The 17022-nt window shown below is 38.5% G+C and overlaps 1 long non-coding RNA gene and 1 pseudogene across 1 annotated transcript; one reads left to right on the top strand and one right to left on the bottom strand.

Annotated features, from left to right (window-relative positions):
* The first annotated feature begins 2049 nt into the window (after window positions 1-2049).
* Window positions 2050-7414, top strand: LOC141634318 (transcription factor E2FB-like; annotated as a pseudogene).
* Window positions 7325-15247, bottom strand: LOC141634319 (uncharacterized). The gene is made up of 2 exons (XR_012539039.1): window positions 15005-15247; window positions 7325-10037 (listed from the first exon to the last, which is right to left on the bottom strand). It is a non-coding gene; the product is annotated as an uncharacterized LOC141634319 (long non-coding RNA).
* Between the last annotated feature and the right edge of the window lie 1775 nt (window positions 15248-17022).

The raw sequence follows: 17022 nt of genomic DNA, 5'->3' as shown, positions 1-17022 counted from the left end.
CTAATTTAATCAATCAATTGCATAGACACAAGATTCTCAACTGTAGCGGCATTTATTAATGAAAGTACACAAAATACTGGCGACTTGTACTAGTAATCAAACATAAAGCTGCATATCTTATCCGACTTGTACAAAAACCAGAACCATTAACAAACTGGTGGGGATGAACATTAAAACGAGCATCAATCCAAAAATACACAGAACTAGTTTCACACGGCAACAACAAGTAGTCAGCAACAGCAAGCGAATGAATTCTAACAATCGCAAATTATTGTTTCATCAGCAGTAGCATAAGACGGTGTTAATTGTAGCATAAGACAGTATTACTCCGTAACAATTAACATGATTACCAGAGCCCTAAATCGCTATATTGAATTCTAACATTCGCAAATAACTTCAGATTGCTTTCACATATCACACAAGTAACTAAACAGTTGTCACATATAATTGACTACAACATATGTAATTACAAAATAATTGGAGAAACAATAAGAAAAATTTGGATGCAGGCATACCTGATTAATAGATCATACGGGGTCAAAGCAGGAAATCGATTGAGGGGTTCGCAGGTGCTCGTGACGACGAGTAGATAAGGATTGTGGCGGTCGGATAAAGAGGAGACAACGACGACGGGTGCGTGGGTTTGTGTGGGAAGCAAAGGGTTTTGCGTGGGAAGGGTTTTGTGAAAATTATGGGGTAACTGTAAGGTCGGTGTAATCGATTGAGGGGTTCGCAGGTGCGCGTGACGACGGGTAGATAAGGATTGTGGTGGCCGTGTAAAGAGGAGGCGACGACGACGGGTGCGTGGGATTGTGTGGGAAGCAACGGGTTTTGCGTGGGAAAGGTTTTGTGAAAATTATAGGGTAACTGAAAGGTCGGTGTACGTTAGTATTACGTGTTTGTCGCGTGAAGGACTAGTTTTAGTGACATCGGTTACAATCGATGTATTTTAAAGACCTTTAAAATAATTGTCAACGGTTATGACCTCGGTTTTAAGAAAACTGATGTAATGCCAATATATTAACATCGGTTTTCATATAACCGATGTTAATATAATATAAATAACATCGTTTTGATTTTTAAACCGATGTTAATAACTCCATTATTAAAGATTACATCGTTTTTATTAAGAAATGATGTAACTAAGGCGATGTCAATAAGACTTTTTCTACTAGTGGTGGCGCCCAAAAGAATGTTATCGAGAAACAATATCTTGCAATGGGGACTGCGACAAGTGATAATTGAACCAGAGGAGCCTCCACTACTATCCAATGAACCAATCCAGGGCCCTCTTGTACAAGAAAATGATCAGGTGCTCTCCGAAGAAAATGCGCCAATAGCGAGGAGACTCAACTTTGAGAAGGTTCGAGTACACTTAGAGAGTACAACGGTCAGTAACAAGGACACCAGCCTGTCGATTGTAGAGCCACCTCATATCACCTCACAGGGTTTTGGAAACACACCATCACAGCTTACCAGTACTCTTTCAAAGTTCACGCCTAACCCAGTTATCCCCACGCCCACAGTGCAAACAGATATGCCACAGGCTTGTCAGGTAGCCAAGAATGTGGCCATGGAAAGTGTATCGGAAGTTAATGCACCTATATTTAGGACCCCCAAAGTTGAGAAGCATGCTTCATAGCCTCCAAAAATGACCGCAAATTTAAGCTTACACTAATTTAAAATTGCCATCAAACTTCACATAAACCAGCCTAATAAGCAGCTCACCAAGTTAGTAATAGATGTCCAATTATGGCAAGTTAGTGCCAACTTGTAGCGGGTTATTTTCATATCGCTTTCAAACATCCTCCCCATATTATGTTGTCACTACTATGTTTAACCCACCGTTTCAAATACGTTATCGTCAATGTCTTTTTACTACTTAAATATTTCCTAAATATTAACACATATACTTCCACCAAATTGGGGCACCGCGCACAACTAGTCCGGTTAAAAACTTATTAAAATGAGAAAGTAGTTCAACTACAGTAAAAATTAAAAAAGTAAAAAGAAAATAAAAAATTACTTCCCTCCACATATGTATCCAAAGTTCCGAACCCATTCCCCTCCTTCCTCTTCCTCACCCTCCTCATTTCTCCAACCTCCTCTCTCTTCACTTTCGCTCTCCACAGCAACAACCACCAGATCTTTCTCTTACCTTCCGATCACCTCATGTCAACCACTCCTAAACCCACCCACCCTCCACCGCTTCCGCCGCCGTCTGGTATCCGCCACTTTAACTTCTCCCTCCATCCTCCTCCTGGTCATTACCACTCTTTCTCCGATCACCCCGCTCCACCGCCACCCGAAGCTCTTTTCCTCATTACTCCTGTACTCCCTCCCTCCCTACTCTTTTCTTAATTTGGAATAAGAATATCCGTCTTAAGATTAAAACGTGTTCAACAGCTCCCCAATCCACCTTACTAGATAGATGGGACAAAGTTTTAGCTACTACTTACTACGTATTCTGCTTTTATGTCATCTATCTTATTTAAACCCGTCTTAAACAAGAATTTTTGCTATTACTTATTTACACCTTGTTAATTTCTTCCTTTTATTTTATTCATTTATCTAATTATAGTTTTAATATAGATTTGGTGTAATTGAATTGGGGATCTTGATGTGTTTAGTTATTAAAGTTTGATTGTGATTGATTGGGTTGTTTTTTATCAGTTTAGTAATTGGGTGATTATAGTTTGAGGGTTTGTGCTAATTTGGCGGGTCTCTTGCTGTTTAAATAATTAATGGTATCGAAACTTCTAATTTCAGCTGGATTTGTGTGATTATAGCTGTTTTTTTTTTGTATTTGCTAGTTTGAGACTAGTTCAATTGATTAATAGGGTTGGATTTACGGAATTGGAGACGTTGGATTAGACAATTACGGAGTAATGGTTTGTTTTTCTTTGAATTTGAAGTTTGGCGGAAAATGTGGAACTAGCTGAAGTTTTGTGCAGCTTGCTGTTTGATCTGTGACTTTGTGTAGTGTTATCACGTCGGTTGATTAATTGATTTGCGATTTAAAAATTGTGTAATTTGATAGCTAATCGATAATATAAACTAAATCGGGTATTGGGGTTGGGATTGTTTGATTGATATTCAGCATTTGGGTGCTCGTTTTTCAGTGTCCTGTAGGTTTGTATATGAAGTAGTATGATGTTAGCATTGTGAGCTGTTTGTGCTGTTTTTGTATGTACTTGTTGCCTCTTACATGATGTTAACTTTTGGGTGCATGGCATTTGGTAATTATCAGCCAAGGAAGCGAAAGAGTGATAAGGTCGAAAATGATGCTGAGTCTACTGCCTATACTGCCAGTCCAAGTTTCACAGAAGTCGTTAACAGCCCTATTCAGACTCCTATTTCCGGGAAAGGTGGGAAGGGACAAAGAGCACCGAGAGTTACCAAAAGTAATAGAGCTGGACCCCAAACACCCATGTCCAGCATTGGTGAGTTTACGAGTCTATAGCTTAGCTCGGGGCATCATGCAAGTTGTATCAAATTACTCTTGCAAGTCAGACGGAGATTTTCGTCATGGATTGTTTTATGTTGGGTGACACATTTACATGCAGGTTCACCAGGCAATGACTTCACTCCAGTTGGCCCTAGTCGCTCCGACTGCTCTCTTGGTTAGTTGGGTTTAACCTTACGCAGTTGTTGTACCTCCTCCATTCTACTTCCTCTGTCCCACTATGATCATCTTTTTATCTTCCCGTATTTCGAAATTTCCCTCACAGATTTTAGTATATGGGAAGACTGATTTATAAAAGATCATAATGAGACAGAGCGAATACCAGTTTGTCAACTGGCTTAACAGGCTTTAATTCATCATTCACATCTATATGGTTTTCATTTTGCACTTCGATGATGCTTGTGCTTTTCCGATGTGATACAGTTCTCTTGACGAAGAAGTTCATTAATTTAATAAGACATGCTGACGATGGCATTCTTGTTTTGAACAAAACTGCTGTGGTTTTAGGGGTAATCTATTGAATTATCCCATTCTGCACTTGGTTGACCTTCAGCATTTCTCTTGTTAAAGAAGGAATCTGAAAATTGTCATTATTAATTACCAGGTCCAAAAGAGGCGTATTTATGACGTCACCAATGTTTTAGAGGGAATTGGTCTAATTGAAAAGCTGAAAAATGGAATACAGTGGAAGTATGGACAAATCATGACCTCTTCATTATATTGTTTTTTCCTGCAATCTTTGGTTATGAGTATGTCATCGTAGAATGTGACAAATCTTTTCATCTGAATACTGATAGTGCTTTGTACTAACTTATCAGGGGGCTTGATGTCTCAAAGCCTGGCGATGTTGATCATAGTGTTGCTAGTCTACAGGTATCTAATTCTTGACGGTGAAGCTGCACTTCTTAATTGTTTTTCTATTTTATAAAAACCTTTCAGGGCAAACGATTTCTGATTGAGTAAGCCACATGCTGCTTAAAAGTATTCTGTGCAAGTCCGTACACTGGTGTTAACTTAGGCTCATTCAAAAATTTATCTGTTGTCCAGGCAGTTGTCGAAAGCCTTTCAATGGAAGAACGCAGATTAGACGAACGTATAAGGTGACTAACCTAAAATCCTAAAACTGGTTTACATTCTTTGATTTCTTTGACCTTCTCCATCTTTATCGATTGCCTATGTTTCAAATGTTTCAGGGATATGCAAGAGAGATTGAGGGAAGTGAGTGAAGATGACGATAATCAGAAGTACATCCTTTTCCCAGTCTCACAATTATGTTTGAGTGTGTTGTTATTGAACCGCAGATCTCTTTATCTGACATGCTGGGTTTATGGTTTTGATATCATTCAGGTGGTTATGTGTAACTGAGGAAGATATAAAGGCTGTACCTTGTTTTCAGGTGTAGTCCTAAGTCCTAACTGTCCTATACTATCTCACTCTCATGAACTGTTTCTCGTTACTTTATGACGGCATTTTTGCTTAAAATTATAAATTTACTGCTATTGGTGACTCTTCTCTTCACCTTATTTTAGAATGAGACATTGATAGCAGTCAAGGCTCCACACGGCACAACGTTGGAGGTCCCTGATCCTGATGAGGTGAGTTTAAATGAGATTAATAAATTTACTTGCTGATCAACTAGATTATTATAAATTCTAAGGCACTTGTCCTAACATATGCTGTGCTTAGGCTGTTGATTATCCTCAAAGAAATACAGAATAGTTCTCAGGAGTACGATGGGTCCTATTGATGTGTATCTTGTAAGGTATGTATGATGTATTATTTCAGGCCTAGTTCTATGGTTGATCTGTATGTCATATTTTGTGTTGGGGACAATTGTTGGACTGAAAATATTGCTTTCAAAAAGCTAAATCTCTCCAAGTGCTAATTTGTTCTTCAATCTGGTAAAAGAACTTATAGTATGGGCCATTATAAATGTTGTTTATTAGGTAAGAACCAAGATACTAGATATAAAACTGCATCTCTCAAGGAGTCAAGACTGAGTATTTAGATTTTGTTTGTACTTTTAGATAATCACGTAAGCTGTCGGATTTTTGTAGCTGTATCACTCGCATGCAAAAAGTCAAAAGTCAATAACTAACAATGTGTAAGACTAAAGCTTATAAATATTGTCCAACTATTGGTGGTACTGGTAAACAATGTCTCTATCATCACTTTCATGTCATAATACCTTCTTTTGCCATGCGCTTCTTTGCAGTTTATGTGCCCTCATCTGGGTGTGCAAATCTTTATTTCTATTTACGATTTCTATTTTTAGTCAATTTGAAGAGAAGTTCGAAGAGATAAATGCTGGTGAGCTGCCACCGAGTGAACCAAGTACGTCAGGTCATAATGAACACCCAGCAGCTCAACCTAACAATGTAAACAGAAGCAATGGGATGGAACATCCAGAACAAGAGACTCTAATGATATGTGCAGATGCTTATGTTTCTCAGGAGTCCTCGAGTGGTATTATGAAGATAGTTCCTGAAGTTGATGTAAGTCCTACTTTCTAGATTGTTGCATGTCTAATAGGAAATATCAAAAGTTCAACTTAATGCTTTCTGATGGAGGGTAGTTTCCAAAATGCATGACGTAATGTTATCTGTAGATCTTCTGTGCTTGTTGATATTGTTCCTGTTTTCTTGTTTTTCTTTGCAAATAGTTGGACTCTTGGACTTGAGTGCTGAGTTTAAAGTTTAAATGTAGTATAATTACTCGAGATGTAGCTAATATGTGTCAATTCTTTTCTCTTCTCTGCAGAGCGATGCAGATTACTGGTTGCAGTCGGAAGCTTATGTCAGCATCAGTGATATGTGGGGAACCGATTGTATCCTTTCAAAGAATTTTTGCTTGCTTAATGCTTAGTTTACCTATTTACCAAGCCTTCTCCCTGAAAAATGCAGTTGGTGATCTGTAGTCTTCAGAGATGAACTTCCTCCCAAACGAAAATTTATACGCCCTTCATATTGTCAACGTTTAACTTTGGTGGTAAAACTATGTCGACTTTGATCGATATTTCTCATAATATACCTTTCTAAAAGAGAGAATATGAATATCGTTACAACTTTCCAAAGCAATAATCTGAATATAGTTTTATTTACCTTATTGATGTATCTCTATATGGAGAAAATAACGGTCAAATTAGACATTAGTTGACCATCAAAATCAAATGGCATCAAGAAATTCCTCATGGGGTTTATTTTTGTTCATCTCTACTCATGCTGTTAAGACTTGATCTTGGAATCAGTCGTTGTGGAGTGGTGTTGTCATGAGCAATATTTAATAATGCTATGTCTCAGATCTCTCTAGTGCTTGGTAACCGTGAAATTGGATTCCTTGACCTCTGCAAAGCTGCCATTGAGTGGAATGAACTGGATACAGTGGAGGAAGACTATGTTATGGTGAACGACAATACACCACAACCACAAAGTCCACTACCAGCTGGTGCAACCGAAGCACCAACCGGAAACACAGCAGGAAGATGATGGCCATGGAGTTGCAACTTGCAAGTCGACCCCTCGGCCTTATTGGCTTCTGCTAAAATTTAACCGACTTCCTTATTCTTATCTAATTCAGAGGAATGTGGTATGAGGGAGATCCAAGGATGCTGCAAGACGTTGCGAAACATGTACATAATTTAAGATGAGAATGTTGTACAGCCGGCCAGTGTAGATGATTGCTATTGAAAGCAAATAGAAGAGGTCCATAATATCAGATGTATTTCCATTCTATCTTGACATTAGTCAAATTCAAGTTCTTCGCTTAGTGTCTTTTTAAGTTATCGACTCGTAGAGAGACTGTATTCTGTAGACAATTAGACATCTGATGGGATCTATTCTAAAATATGACAGTAAATAATTGAAAAGATAAAAATGCGGCTGTTCAATCCTAGGATTGATAGGCCACCCAAATTTAACAGAATTGCAGTGAAAAGGTTCACTTGGTTTCTATTAACCAAATAGCATAAAGCTAGCAAATTTCATTCATAGGGAAAACCTCGTTACATATGCTGCCTTTTATAGAAGGATACAGCCTTGGGGACTAAGAAAGCATTAAATAATTAATTAATTGGAGACTAGATTTGGTAGATTAGGTGTGCTGTCAGGTGTAACGGATCCAAGGATGATTGCAGCTGTACTAGTGTACTACCATTAATTTCAGGTGTACTATGGGATTCCTTGGTGAGCTGACATTGGTGAGTTATTGGTGGAGCATGTGCACTAGCAGACAAGGGCCTATGTTTATCCAAATTATGGCTGTTGGGGTTTGTTGGTGTGGTAATAGAATTGGCACCTCTTTTTGAATTTTCCTCCTCTATAGTTCCAATGTTTAAGCTTGCTGGTGATGATTCTTCAACATTTGTATCAATACCTTCCCCATGAGAGGATCCTTGACCCCAAGGATTAAAGCTTGGAATTTCTGATTAAGATCATACAAGAATTCCCAGGTAGCATCCTCAATAGGAGAACCAGACCACTTGACCAAGATCTTAGTTGCAGCAATTCTTCCTCTCTTAACAGTTTTTCTTGCCATAATTAGTTAAGGATGGTGCCCGTCGGACTCAGGATCAGGCAAAGCAGTAGGCATTGGTGGTTCGCCATAGCACTTCTTGAGCATTGAAACATGAAATGTGGGGTGTATTTTTGCAGTTGGGGCAAAGCCAGCTTGTAAGCCACTGCTCCTATCTTCTTGATTATCTGATACGGGCCATAGTATTTTCTTGACAGCTTTTGGTTTGTTCTTCTAGCCACAGTACTCTGCCTATAAGGTTGGAGTTTAAGGTATACATACTCCCCTGGTTCAAATTCCCGGTCACTTCTTCATTTATCAGCATACTGTTTCAATCTATTTTGTGCTCTAGCCAAGTTGAGTTTGATGCTATTCATGGCTTCCTCCCTTTCAATGAGTGTCTTGTCCACAACTTCTACCTTACTCTCCCAAGGCATGTAGGGCAGATTTATGGGAGGTGGTTGACCATACATTATCTCATATGGTGTCCCTTTAAGTGAGCTGTGGTAGGATGTATTATACCAATATTTTGCTGCAGGAAGCCACTTGCACCATTCATTGGGGAACTCACTGCAGAAGCATTTTAAATAAGTTTCAAGGCATCTATTGACAACCTCAGTCTGACCATCAGTTTGGGGATGGTAAGCAGAAGAGAGACTGAGGTCTGTGCCATGAATGGTGAAGAGTTCTTGCCAGAAACTACTGATGAATATGGTGTCCCTGTCTGAAATAATGGAGGTTGGGGCCTGGGCTACCACAGGGGCAGAGTAGGGGTGCTTCAATGGTATGAAGTGGGCTGCCTTGCTCAGCCTATCTACCACCACAAGGATAGAGTCCTTTCCCATTGACTTAGGGAGTCCATCAATAAAATCCATGCTGATTTCAGACCATAAGGTAGATGGGAGAGGCAAGGGTTAAAGCTTCCCAAAGTATGCAGCATTATCAGTTTTGCATTGTTGGCAAATTGCACATTTCTTCACATATTCTTGTATTTGCTGCTTCATTCCCTTCCAATAAAATTTTTGTTTTAGCATCTGGTATGTTGCTTCAATACCAGAATGACCAGCTTGTAAGGTATCATGCATCAATGATATTAATTTCTGTTGAAGGCCATTATAATTTCCTATCACCAATTTCCCCTTTCTCTTGAGTTATTCCCCCCTCCAAGAAAAATGTTTGACACCATTTGGATTTTGCTCAAAGTTCTTTATAATGGCAGCCATGCCCTCATCCTTTTTCCAAGCCTCTTGGATAGAAGAGTATAGATTAGTGCTCATAGAACTAATGTATAGTGCACTTAACTCATAGCTTTTTATCCTGGATAAGGCATTTGTAGCTAAGTTTTCCTTTCCCTTCTTGTAGGTTAATACATAATTATATCCCAACAATTTTACTAACCATTTTTGCTGGAGAGGATTGGTTATCCTTTGTTCAAGGAGGAATTTGAGACTTTGGTGATCAGTTTTTATTTAAAAGGGTCTTCCCATTAAGTATTGACTCAATTTTCCCACAGCATGGATAATGGCCAAGAGCTCCCTTTCATAAATTGACAAGGCTTGGTGTTTCAGAGACAATCCTTTACTTATGAAAGTTATGGGGTGCTTTCCTTGCATTAGCACGGCTCCAATACCTTCACCAGAGGCATCCGTTTCAACTGTAAAGGTTTTAGAGAAGTCGGGCAGGGCCAAGACAGGAGCAGAAACCATAAGCTCCTTAAGCTTTTCAAAAGTTGCTTGTACATCTTCATTCCAAGAGAAGGAATTCTTTTCAATAGGTTGGTCAGGGGCCTGCTGATTGCTCCATAACTCCTTATAAATCTTTTATAATAGCCTGTTAGGCCAAGGAACCCCCTCAATTGTTTGACAGTCTTAGGGACAGGCCAATGTTGTATTGTAGTTACCTTAGAAGGTTATGTGGCTACCCCTTCTTTGGAGATTAAATGCCCCAAGTATTCCAATTGTGTTGCTCCAAAGCAACATTTGCTTAATTTGGCATACAAATGTTGCTTCTTCATGATGGCTAGCACCTTCTCCAAATGGTTCAAGTGTGATCCCAATCTGGACTATAAATTAGAATATCATCAAAGAAAATCAACACAAATTTCCTTAGAAATGGTTGGAATGTTTGATTCATTAAACTTTGAAAGGTGGAAGGTGCATTGGTCATTCCAAAGGGCATGACCAAGTATTCAAAGTGGCCATGGTGGGTTCTAAAAGCTGTTTTATAGATATCTTTGGGCTCCATTCTGATCTGGTAAAACCCTGATCTTAAGTCTATTTTTGTGAAAATTTTTGACCCATGCAACTCATCTAACAACTCTTCTATTAGTGGGATTGGGAATTTGTCTTTGATAGTCTGTTTATTTAGACCTCTACAGTCCACACAAAGCCTCCATGAACCATCCTTTTTCTTTACTAGTACCACTGGAGATGCATATGGACTGGTACTATGTTTTATGACTCCATTCTCCAATAGCTCTTGAGTCGTAGACTCGATTATATCTTTTTGAAGCATAGGGTACCTATAAGGCCTCATGTTCACTGGTTCTGCATTTGGTTTAAGGTTAATTCTGTGATTGTGGCTTTCCCTCAAGGGAGGTAGGCCCTTAGGATCCTCAAAAACTTCCTGGTAGTGTTCCAACAGTTTATTAACACTCTGCTGTAGTGCCCCCTGGTTGGTGACCTGAATGGAAAAGAATCCTGCTTCCATATCAGAGTGTGGATGCATGATGGCTATCTGTGCTCCTTCTTCAACCACCTTGGACATGTACTTTAGTGAGGGCTCCTTGATCTTGGCATGTTTTGCCCCTTTGAGCATTATGTTCTTCCCCTCATGACTGAAGTTCATGGTTAATAATTTGAAATCCCATGTGATTGGTCCTAAGGTTTCCAACCACTGTATTCCCAACACAGCATCACAAGTACCCAAAGGTATGGCAAAGAAATCTGCCTTAAATTCCACATTCCTTATCTTCCAAGTGAGGTCTTTGATCATATGTGAGCACAACAACCTTCCCCCATTGGCCACAGAAATGTTAAAAACATTGATGGGCTCTAAAATCAGCTCCAACTTTTCTGCCACACCCATGTCCAAGAAGTTATGAGAACTTCCACTATCCACCAGGAAACTTAATGTCTTCTTCCCTATTACACCTGGTACCCTCATAGTCTGACATTGATTGTAACACCCACGAATTTTTCGTGTTGGCATTTATAATTTAGTTAGCCATTTTATTATTTTATTTGTATTTTAAAATTGTTTTTATAAAAATGCGGCTTTACATGTAAAATAATATTAATGTTGATAAAAAAAAATATCAGTCTTAAGTTTGTAGTAGGTCCGGGTTGTATTTTAGGGTAAAATCGACTTAAAATGATAGTTTGAGCTTAAGATAACTTTGGGCCTTCATCCTAATTTTTTCCCTCCACCCATATAAGAGCTTAAACCCTATCTTCTCCCTCCACCATTCATTTTTCAGCAACAAACACACAACTACAACACCATTGTTACACAACTTCCACCTCCTTCACTAAAATGGCCATAAAACCCTCGTTTCTTATCGGTTTTCAACGATTTTTGCGCCTATCTCTTCCTCTCCTCGCCCTCCATCTTCCTAGGTAAGAAAGATCTTGACTTTCCCTCACCCTTGCTGCTGGCCATGACTTTTGTGGCACGATTTTCGAGGTCTTACTTGGGAACTTGGTTCTTGAGCTTCCTTTTGGCAAACCGGCATGGTTTTGAGTCGGAATCTTGCATTTTGAAGAAATAATGAGGTAACGGTGATGGGTTACTCGGTATTATGTCATTTGTATGTTTATATGTTATGTTTTGTTTTTATAAGCTAGTAATTGTGATTCTTATGAGATTATATGTGTAGTTGTTTAAGATGGATTTATACAAGGTTTTACTTGCTTAAATTGAGTAAAGATGGTATCTTTGGCTTTCTTATGAGACGGGTAATTAGATGTGGTTGTTGTTATATGTCACTAGTATTATTACTTGCTTAAAGTTCCAGTTTTGAGACGGTTCCATTTAGCTTGCTAAAGTTGCATTTTTGAAACTATTTTGGGTGACCCGTGTTGGCCTGGAACTCGTCGTATCTGACCGGTGTGACTTCCAATGCCACTGAAAATATGACAGATGGACCGACGTCGAAAAATTAGGTGGTTTAGCCACTTGAATCACTCGATTCGGAGTCCGTATGAGTAAATGGCGCCCGTTTTACCGTTTCAAGTTCTATAAATATATATATCCTTTGTGTATGATGGTTGTTTATGCTTTTTATTCGTATCATGACCAAAGTTTTCCCTTGTTGACTCGTATATGCTTATGGGTGGTTCGGATTTTAGTTTGTTTACGTTTTGCCCCGTGTTCCGTATTAGTTAATTCATTTGTTATCGGTTATTTATACTCAAGTAACATGTAAATGAGAAATGAAACATTTATTCATTACCGCTCATTATATTTTATAGATTGGGTTCACTATAATTTATATGGGGAATTTAAATACTTCCTTCTTTTGAGCTTGTTATGTTTTAAATGTTGGACTTCACATGATTACATGGTTGGACTTTGCATGATTAACTTGATGGATTTCCTGTGACTTCAAGTATTGGGTTTTTATGACTTATTTGATGGGCTCATAAATGAGTCGCTTGAGTTGGTCACATTTATCCTGTAGATTTCACATAACGTAAATTAGTCATTATCGCTTATTAAATTGTATTTAACCGGCATGTTAAATTATAAAATGAAATATTTATTAACATAATGCAAGTATGAGATATTTATTATAAATATTTACTTGTAGTGAGTCGTATTCTTAATAATGTCTAGTATTATTCGGTTGTGTGAGTCTTGGTCCTATCGGACACTAGGGGTGAGCCATAGGCCCTCTAGTTACGATATGATCGTCGGGATTGATATTCCCATCCGTACTTATGGTGAGACGCAAGCCATAAGTATGAATGTGACATTAATAATCCCATCTCTGAGTCTTGGTCCTATCGGATACTAGAGGTGAGCTATAAGCCCTCTAGTTGCGATATGATCGCCGTCCTACTAGGAGGTTGGAGTCTAGGATGTAGTCTTGTGTGTGGTATCTCGGACATGCTTTCAAGGTAGCCTCTGAGTTGGATACTCCGTCTATACTTTGTGTTGGTCTTACACTTGTCAGTCGTGTTCTTGTAGAAATGTCATAATACCATCGTATGTGCTTGACATGCATTTACGCCCTACTTGTGCTGTTCTGGCAAGTACGGGTTTGGCCTACTTGTGCTGTTATGGCAAGTGTGGTTTTGAGCCACTTGTGCTATGCTGGCAAGTGAGTCTTATCTTTGTTTTTCCGCCACTTTCGTGTTGTTCTGGCGATTGGGGTACTCGGTCTCCATGAGTAGTCGAGTCTTGGGTGCGTGCTGTGCTGGCGCATGTCGAATCGGGATGTACACCCGAGAATCTGCAGATTTAGACTAGGACCGTATCATTATCGTAGTCCTACCCGGGAAAATTATAGTCTAACAGTAGTAAATGTCTTGCATTATTTGGATGGTTACTTTGGTCATATCTCCTTGAAATACGTGCTCGTGGCTAAGTGGTCGTGTCTGTTTCATTGTCTTTCTTCTCCATTTATTTTATTGTTGCTTATGCCTTACTTACTTGTTTATTCCATCATTTCTTTTATCCTTGTTGGTTTAAACACGTATGATCCCATGTTTAGTTATAAGTCGATTCACTCATAACTTATCTAATATGATTATTTGTTCATGTTCTTTGTTATGTTCGTTTTGACATAATGTGGCTGGGAGAACCCTGAGTTACTCCCCACTGACTGTGGCTTTCATGTTTACATGAATGACAGGTTTGTGAAGATGCATTTGTGGGGTTTAGACGTGTGAGCTAGCGAGCACCTTGGACTAGTAGTCAGTTTAGTAGAATTGCTTATACTCACCTTTTATCATTTGTCATTCGAGGGATATATTTTCTCTCACCTTGACTACCACGTTTGTATAATTTAAATATTTATTTTCGCATTCTCTAGTTATGTTTTAGGTTTTAATGAATCCGCGCTTTAAACTTTAAAAATTTCTCAAAAATTCCTAATTTCCGCTTGAATTTATAAGTTATATTTTCAGCGTTATAGCGGGGGTTCACAATGCTGTCCAGCCAAAGCATACACAGAGATCTGAGCAATATCCCCTTGCTCTTCTTTATTTTCCATCATACATTCAGTATCCTCTTCCCCTTCTTCCTCCTCGACTTCTATCAGGAATATTTGTTTTTTGTTTTTACAGACGGGTTGGGGAGTGTACTTCTCATCACATTTAAAGCACAAGCCTTTGGCTCTTTTGGCTTCTATCTCAGACTCAGAAAGTCTTGGCCTGGGTGTAAAAGTAGATGAATTTGATGGGGTAAAGGGCTTCCTTTGTGGGTTATTAAAGGGGGTGCTGGTATTTTTTGTGGTAGGGAATTTTTGTGATGAAAAAGAGGTTGTTTTCTGGGAATTAAAAGACATGGAGGTATTCTTTTGGCTAGGTTTAGGATTGAGGTTAAGTACTGTTTCTTGTAACTTTGCCAAGCCATAGGCTTCCTGTATTGACTGGGGTTTGAGCATTCTCACCGTAAGAGAAATATTATCATCTAACCCAGACAAAAAACAACTAAGAGCATATATAGCTAGCTTGCAGGTTGAGCTTGCTAATAAGTTTATCAAACTCATCATGGTAAACTTGAACAGTGGTGGTTTGTTTTAAAGCCAAGAGTTCAGACATAGGGTCTTCATGGGTGTCCCCAAATCTAGCTCTAATGGCTATTACATACTCCCCCCAACCAAGGGTTATGTTGCAGGCCTCCCCTTAGTAAAGGCTTGATGCCATGCTAGAGCCTTAGATTCTAGGTGAACAGATGCATAGGTTACTTTCATATATTCATCCACAGTTTCCACATAAAAAAATTGCTCACATTTAAATAACCAACTTTTTACATCATCACCATTAAACAAGGGAAATTTAAGTTTAGTTATGTGAGTATTACCGAGAATTACCACCTTGCCCTCCATTGTTTTGAAGTACCAGAGCTGCTACCGTTTGTGTCAAGGCTGCTATTTGATCCCTCAGTTGCTGCATCTCGTTCTGATCCCCCATTGTTCTTCTTTTGGTCCTTGGTCTAGTGAATTTGTTTATGCTTGAGGGATTAAATAGGTGAGAAAAGAGATTTTTTTATTGTTTTTTCTCTAATTTTGTAAGTAAAAGGGAAAGCAGGTCCAGAGGAACGAATGGCTCTGATAACCAATTGATGGGATCTATTCTAAAATATGATACTCCCTCCGTTCCGGTCATATGTTTACACTTTCCAAATCTAGGGGTACAAGTCATATGTTAACACTTCTATTTTTGGTAAGCTTTAGCCATGTGATATGTGGGCCTATTTTACTTAAGCAAATTTTAATCAACACAATTATTATTAATCATTTCTTCTATTTTGAGAAAACCTACACCCTCCTTCTCTCTTCTTTTCTCACGCCGCTCCATCTCACTCTCACACTCTCTCTCCATCTCTCTCACAATCTCTTGCCCATCTCCACCATAAATCATCTTCATTTTAATAACATCAAAAGAGCTTGTTGATCATGGGGTCAATAACATTCCTCCTTTCGACCATTAAAAAAAAGACGGTATTGGTGTCGTTTTCGTTGGTTTAAGGTCGGATCTGAAAGGAGATAATGTGGAAGTTGTTGAAGATGGTGGTGGTTTAAGGTCATTTTCGAAACTTAGCCCTCCTTAAACCTTTGGTTTCCTCCATCTTTTGATGGATCTGTTTCACTATAATGCTGGTTTAATCTCGGATTTGAAATTCTTGCAAAATTTTAGATGGGTTAATTCGAGTAGAAATTTATATTAAATTTTGTGTTAGTCTTAGATCATTTGTATAATTTTTTATTTTTTTCCTGAAAGTTTAGATCTGTTAATTCCATTTGAAATTATTGGGAAATTTCGATCAGATGAACAAATTATTTTGATGTTGTAAATTTGGTACAATTATAAATTTATGTTTATGAAGGGTTGATTATACTGCCATTATTTGAGTGCTCACATTCAACAAAATTCAACAGAATGCTCGCATTATTTGAGTGAAGGATCAAAGTTAGATGGAGTACTATTTGGATGTTTGTTTAAATCTCAGACTCTACAAATGTTATCATTCTTTTGAGCACTCTTCTAAAACCGATGTGGGCTTTGTAGTGAAGTGAAGATGCGTTTTTGGTTGACACAGATCATAATTGGGGTCGGAGGAGAAGGATCAATGTGTTTGCATTTGAATTTGGTGTAAATCTTTGGGTGTCCCACCAAATATTAATGAAGTGATTAAATTTTAGTTTAACACTACAACTTGCATTCTCTTGTATTTAATATTGAGTTTTATTTTATCTTTCATTACTTCTCTCCTCACTTAGTTATTTGTGCAAAAGAGAAGTGTAAACAATTGAGTGGAACGGAGGGAGTAGTAAATAATTGAAAAGATAAAAATGCGGCTGTTCAATCCTAGGATTGATAGGCCACCCCAATTTAACAGAATTGCAGTGAAAAGGTTCACTTGGATTCTATTAACCAAATAGCATAAAGCTAGCAAATTTCATTCATAGGGAAAACCTCGTTACATATGCTGCCTTTTATAGAAGGATACAGCCTTGGGGACTAAGAAAGCATTAAATAATTAATTAATTGGAGACTAGATTTGGTAGATTTGGTGTGCTGTCAGGTGTAACGGATCCAAGGATGATTGCAGCTGTACTACCATCAATTTCAGGTGTACTATGGGATTCCTTGGTGAGCTGGCATGGGTGAGTTATTGGTGGAGCATGTGCACTAGCAGACAAGGGCCTATGTTTATCCAAATTATGGTTGTTGGGGTTAGTTGGCGTGGTAATAGAATTGGTGCTTCTTTTTGAATTTCCCTCCTCTATAGTTCCAATGTTTAAGCTTGCTGGTGATGATTCTTCAACATTTGTATCAACATCTTGATAAATTATATGCTATGTTGTACATTGTTGG

The sequence above is a fragment of the Silene latifolia genome, chromosome Y (genome assembly GCF_048544455.1).
Source record: "Silene latifolia isolate original U9 population chromosome Y, ASM4854445v1, whole genome shotgun sequence".
In the NCBI taxonomy this organism is placed as follows: Eukaryota; Viridiplantae; Streptophyta; class Magnoliopsida; order Caryophyllales; family Caryophyllaceae; genus Silene; species Silene latifolia.
This window is presented reverse-complemented; position numbering and strand designations above follow the sequence as displayed.